The sequence below is a fragment of the Typopeltis vanoorti genome, chromosome 15 (genome assembly GCF_054136105.1).
Source record: "Typopeltis vanoorti isolate ZY-2024b chromosome 15, IOZ_Tvanoo_1.0, whole genome shotgun sequence".
NCBI lineage: Eukaryota > Metazoa > Arthropoda > Arachnida > Uropygi > Thelyphonidae > Typopeltis > Typopeltis vanoorti.
In genome coordinates this window covers 50,940,368-50,947,472 of record NC_143563.1, presented here as the reverse complement: position 1 = coordinate 50,947,472, position 7,105 = coordinate 50,940,368, and positions in this window count along the sequence as shown.

The window sequence follows — 7,105 nt, the reverse complement described above, 5'->3', positions numbered from 1 at the left end:
TTGAAAATGGCTTAAAGGAAGCTATTCAGTTGTTTTCTGATGATGCAAAGTTCGGTAGCACAATGAAAAATCAAGCTGAAGTTAAGAGTTTGCACGATGATTTAAATAAGCTGGCAAAATCGGCAAAAGTGATGGATGTCAGTTCATTATGGAAAAGTGTAAAGTATTGCACAGTGCCGTATCGTAGGAGTGGCGAAACAGGCACACGGCAAGCGCGCAATTAGGTTTGGGACGCAAAACGTAAAAATTGTAAAAAATAAAAATAAATAAATAGATATAAAAGTCTGCTTTTTTACATTGCATTTTTAATTTCGGTAATACGCCACTTCAGACACAAATTCTACAACACACTACAACTCATTTTGATGGGGTTAATAGTAAGTATTTAACATTTTGCAATTAGTAAAATTTAACTTGTTACATTTAAATTTTTCAAAATGTTTGTCATTTTTGTGTTAGGTGCGCTTATCATATCGTTACTGTACTGGTTATGTACATTGGGATTAAAAGATTACCAGCTGTGTACTTCATTGATGGAACGGCAATCGAGGAGCTTCATGAGGCTAGATACATGGGTGGGTTTGTGGATAGGGAGATGTAGTTCAGAGGACACATTGCTAAGGTGTTCAAGATAGCACATTGGATTACTTGCTTATTGAAAACACATGGGCATTCAGAGATAAAGAGGTTACTATTCCCCTTTATAAGGCATTGATACTTCTACATTTTGATTACTGAGCTCAAGTCTGGTCACCTGTACTCCTTGGAAATGAGGAAATTGTTGAGAGGGTTCGTGTAAAAAAAGTGATGTAAAAATACTTCCTACATTGATAGATTGAGAACTTGTGGATTGAAGAGGGATATGATAGAAACATTTTAATTACTAAAAGATTTTTACAAGATTGCTGCAGGGGATTTTTTCAACTGTGTCATAGAACAAGAGATCATCCCTGGAAATTAAGGAAAAGTGTCTTTAACAAGGGTGTGAGAAGGAGGATTTTCATCTGGAGGGTGGTAAATAATTGAAATGCATTGCCTGATTCAGTTGTGAGTTCTTTGTATGTAAATTCTTGAATTTACATACAACGGTGTATGATAGAACTCAAGAAGATGTATGATAGATATTGTTTTGATAGTTTGGGTCTCCAGCTATGAGTCCACTGACTCCATGAAAATTACCATAGTAATAATATATGCCAAGCCTGGTAGGCTAAATGGTAGCACACCTCCTCTTCAATCAACAGGTCATGGATACATTTCTCTTCTCTTCTTAGGAAAAGAAGAGAAATGAAATACATCGAAGTTAATGACAGGAAAATCATCGAAGACATTCATTTTCTCTAAATACATATCAGTTTCGTAAGCATCATAATTCATAATTGTAATGGGTGTTCACTCTACACTATTTATCGATACTTGTCCGAACTCTTTAGCGATTTACAACTGATACCAGCATGCGAACTCAAATCTCGGGTATGTCCACCTTTGGCTTCCGCTACCTTTGAAGGAATCTTTCCACCAATGTGTGGCAGATATCAGGTGGACTATTTCTCCATTCCTCCATTAAAGCAGCACTGAGTTCAGAGACACTGAGGTCGAGGACTTCCTGCTCTGGACCACAATCACCGCTCAAATACGTTCCAAAGGTATTCGATGGGGTTGAGGTCAGGACTCTGCGCAGGCAGGGCAATCGTTTAACTTCCACCTCTTCCTACCAATCCATAACAGCTGCAGCTTTGTGGGATGGGACATTGTCGTTTTTCCGGTAAAATGGGCCCATTCCATAAAAACTCCACATTGCAGGCAGCACCTGATTATCCAGAATATCAGGGCACCGAGCTGCCTTCAACGAACCATAGACAACGATCAGTAGTCCTACTTCAATCCAGCTGAATACACCCCACATCAATACCCCTTCACAACCAAACGTAACGGTGTATACAATACAGTGTGGTAACGAGCGTTCATCAGGCTGCATTTGCACCCACATCCCACCATCAGACCGGAAAGAGGTGAATCTTGATTCATCGCTCCCGAGCACGGTTTTCCACTGAATGACATATTTATGAACTGGTCAGCTGTCCAGTTCACACGCTCTTTGCACTAAGCCAGATGACCGCCTCGTTTTTAGTTTAGATGTTCGACATGTATTCCGCTGCTCGTCCGTTGAAACTCAGAAATGGAAGTCCGTTTTTACAGTATCAGTGATAACGTGGTCTTACTGGCGCTCTGGATCTCATAGCGGATGATCTCTGTGAACTGTAGCCAGTTTTTGCGTGCCACCTGTTTTAACACCATTCTGTCCTTACCGGTCATTTTATTTTATTTTTATTCACACCTGTTTTTATTTTATTAATAAACCTGGAATGTTCAACAACTTCAAATAACAGGGATGTCCGTATAATTAGTGGTAGACAGTGTAATTTTTTTATTCATCAATAACTATGCAGCAACCAACCATCGTAGTTCGATACCAAACAAACCTTCCTTTCTTTTTTCTTATTTTACTTCTTCCTTCAATCCACACTCCGGATGGTGATGCAGTTTTTTTTTTTTTGGATAAATAATGTTTTGTATTTTTACCAGAAAAAGGGCAATAAATCTGATATATTTCTTCTTTTCCTCTAGCCTGGAGCATTTATGATACTCCAGGCTAGAGGAAAAGAAGTATCAGCAAAATTATGCATTTCGTTATGTTTCTCTCTTAGCCGTCAGCCGGTCCGCGAAATATTTCTTCTATTTCCCCGGTCCGCAGGTGCAGGTGTGACAACACTAATATTTTAATATTGGCACTTTCATGAGAATTTCTGTTCGCTTTGAAAATTAATCCTCATTGTGAACTTTTTATCCACGAATTTAGATAGATGCTGGTGCCCCATTGCTTATCAAGGATGAAGAAAAATGGTACCTTGTTGGAATACTATCCTGGGGAAGACAATGTGCAAACCAGAATGATCCAGGAGTATATACTAGAGTTTCTATGTACTATTCATGGATTAAGCAATATACCGATGATAGTCGTCCCTGCACCAAGATTACATATCCCATGTTACCTATTATAACAGGTAAATAATTAGTAAAAGGAAGAGAAAGAAAGATTTCTTTATCTTTGATAAACTTGATGCCAATTTACAATGTTCTTGAATTTAGAAGCCAATTATTTAAAGCATTTACTTTTTCTCATCTAATTATAGTTGAATTTCATTAAAGAATTTCCCTGTTTTAGTGGATGTTCCTGAATAACGATAAAATTACTACCAACCCAATGGCTCTCTTGAAGAACGTATGAATGGACGACTGTACACAGAGAAGGATATGTGCATGCAGTGTGATGCTAAGCTTGGTTAGGCCTTAAACTTTCCTGATAGGATGGTGAAGCAGATCATTCCATCAGAAAAGATTGAGGCATCACTAAACGCCTCATTGATGAGAAAATTTTTTTTTGTGTGATTCTCAACGATAAATAAATAACGCTAGGACTACACAAGGATAGTGAAACACTCCAATTGATTGTCGGCCACTATTTGGATGATTAAAATGACTATTTGAGTTTGGGGTGGGTGATTCGCAAAAGAAGTACGGATCGACAGTTGGCATTTATGCATCTCAAATAATCGGAAAAACAATTTGAATCATGACTGCAGAAAATGCCAAAGCAAGTCGACATGGTAGAAAACTCCTTCCAACCCCCCCCCACAATTTTCTTTATGAACAATTCCAACACATTTCCATTTTCAAAGTGTGAAAACAGTGAATAAAGATTTAATAGTTTTGATATGCTATGCACATGTCAGCAGTTAGCCTTTATAAGTAAACAATAGTTTTATGTCTGAAATTTTCAGAAACTTCACCACTAATTTATTTATTTTTAATTTATTCATTGCCTCATTCGAGATGTTGATGATATTAGCTTCTGGGGTTAACTACATATAAATAATTGCAGTAATCTGAGACAACTGCAGTTAGGGAATTCTAACCAATATGAATAAACTGTGTGTGTGTGTGAGAGAGAGAGAGAGAGAGAGAGAGAGAGAGAGAGAGAGAAAGAGAGAAGAAAGCAATTAGGAAGCAAAACATCAAGCAATTTCCAGTAAAAATGGCATTTTTACCGGAAGTTGCATAGAGAAATAAGCTATAGATATTTACAAATTTTCATTGGAATTAGATGCAAAGAGAGACTATTGAGATTATTTTTATTATCTGCCTATTAAGTAGATATTATAAAGGTTTTGTTTCAGCTAATTTCATATATAATAGATATCTGGATGCGCTGAAGTTTTCATTACAATCCTTTATCTTTACTAATGAAATCTTTTACTAATGTAAAAATATTCAATGCTATCAGTGTGTTTGTGTGTTTGTGTGCGTGCGAATGTACAAACTATGGTCCATTCCTCTTATTGAATTAAATACCATGATTTTTCTTATAGAGTAAAAAAGAATGATTCATGGTAGACAGGTAGAGAACAAGAACCAAAGTAATTGAAATCTTTAATTATCACCTCATCCCAAGGAGAGTTTAGCATGGAATCCTCAAGCAGATTTATAAAAGTCATTCTTCATTGTGATAATCTGCAGAATGTAAATCCTGTGATGTTTCAACAGCCTTTGCGTGTGGTTGTAATGTAATCATATGACACTCAATGACTTTTTGTTTAGTGATAAACTGCTTTTCTTCTGTCTTGTTTTATATTCAGTAGAAAATCCCTGTGTATCCTGTAGAAATGACGTTCGCTTTCATAACAATGAACTATCAAGAAATGTTTGTTATAGGTTCGATTCTGGTTGCCGACTAGAAGAACTATTTCTAGACTTTTCTTGGGTAGGTTCGCGAATTAGTCAATTTGGGACACGAACAAATATTTTTCCCCATCCAGAAACTCGTCTCATGTTTTAAACCCCGTATCACTTAAAAATAGACTAAAACACTTATCCTATTACAGAAAATACACGAATGTCAGAGTTTATGAATAAATCCCCATACGCTTTCTCATTTGAGGAAGCAAGCACTCTACAAATAAACAAAAGTTTTAGATAGACAGTTTTAGATACATCTAAAACTGTCTATCTATATCTATCTATATTTAGAAGTATCTATAAAAGTTTTAGATACAACTAAAGATCTATAACTTAAAAAAAATCTAAACTCTGAATGATTTTATTCTTTAATGGTGTACTGGTAATTTACTTAACTCTAGTGTAGTTATATATAAACCTGCCTCTTTTTTTCTCATTAAAAACAACCCTATTCTTTCATCCTTACCTTTCATAATACATTTCGCTTGGTAGGGATATGTTGTTGGATGAAACACAAATTAACAAGTTGTGTTTCATTGACAAATCCTCCATTGACAAATGAAGAGGTCTTAAAGTGTTAGTTCTAATAAGGAACAAATATTATGGAACAAAGGTGTGACGGTGAAACGACTTGTGACACTAACTACCTACCAATCTCTACGAATATAAGAATCATCATTTACAAATGGAAGCTTCTGAACAAGTAAAAATTTCCCCTCCTAGAATAAATCTGACTTCCAATCATTCATAGTGAAAACAATTATCGCTGTCTCAACATTCAAGTAATTATGTGTCTTTTTCTTCCAATATGTTATTTTGACTTGTAGCAGCTGGTGATTCTGTAAATCCATCCTGGCCATTGAACATATTCTTACATTTGAGTAGAAATCCTAAGCATTCTTCAAATCAGGAGTCAATACAGGAGGGAATTAATTTGATGAAAAAGAAGTCAATCTCTTGCTAATTCACTACGGTTTTTTTTTTCAAAGATGTTCAGCTTCTACTGCTTGCCTTGTCTGCAGATATATTCATGGTCACTTTTCCAATCACTGCAACCGGCACTGGTAATCTCTCACTCTCCTCGAACCTGTTAAGACACGTCATCATCATGGTTTCGTAAGTGTACTCAGAAAACATATTTTCCTTCCTGCAAAATCAATCCTTCCCCTCGTATGTATTTCCTCAAGAGTGCAAATGGATTCTCGAAAGAAATGTAAATTTAAAATATTTCTTTTTCTTTTCAACATTTGGTCCATCCAAAGAGGAACTACAGGTTGAACATCCTTTTTTGGATGAGATTACCGTAGTGAATAATTTATTTACAGCTGGATCTTCATGTTCGAACTAACTCGACTTCCTTACAAAAAGCACAGTAAGTATTCGAATCCCTTTCCGAACTGGATTCGATCCAAAGTTTTCTTCAAACTCAGAGGCTGTCCAGGTGTTCTTCTGGCTGCAGAAGATTTATAGTTATTAAATTGATTAACATCAAATAAAATGATTGTCTGGATACTAGTGGTAGATTATTGCACAACACATAACACGACTTCAAAGAAATGCATGTTTTAGAAAAATGCTTCGTAAGTATAAATTTTGATAAAACTGGGAAATGTACTGTTTAAATGAGAATTCTCTACTTTTAGACCGAATAAATCAGCTATATTTCAATTTCTTCTCTAAAATCCATCATGTTATATGCAGCTATATTTCGACTGTTACGCTTAGCAAAAAAAAAAAAATGATGCGGTGGGAAACAAAAAAAGATTAATCTAGGATTTATTGTCTTTGGTAGAATTTAGAAAGATGTCAAAATCAATCGCTTGAAAGATATTTTGATAGAGGAACTTTATTGAAATTCATACTCACAACTTATGAAGTGCTAAATAAAATGTTTGTCTTACTTTGCATACCATCAAAGAACTTTTCTTTCTTTCAGACTGTGGAATACCAAACAAGCAGCCACAAGAGCGAATTGTTTGGAAAAGAACCGATCTATTGGAATATCCTTGGATGGTAACATTTCTTTTATTTTCTTTTGTTTTTTCTTAAATTTGAAGATTCATGAAAAGGATGAAAAAAGTAATATATTCAAATATTTATAATAAAACGTCATATTTAAAGTGATAATTAAGTGCATATAATGTTCTACATATAATAATTAAAAACGTAATCATCCGAAGACTATATCACTTCCTTTCTTCTCCCTTTCTTTTCTTTTTACTTTTTTTTTTTTAAAACAACTAGTATAGTAAATAGCTACCATTGATCTGGAGGAAATTTCTAAAATTTTCACAACTTGCAAAGGGAT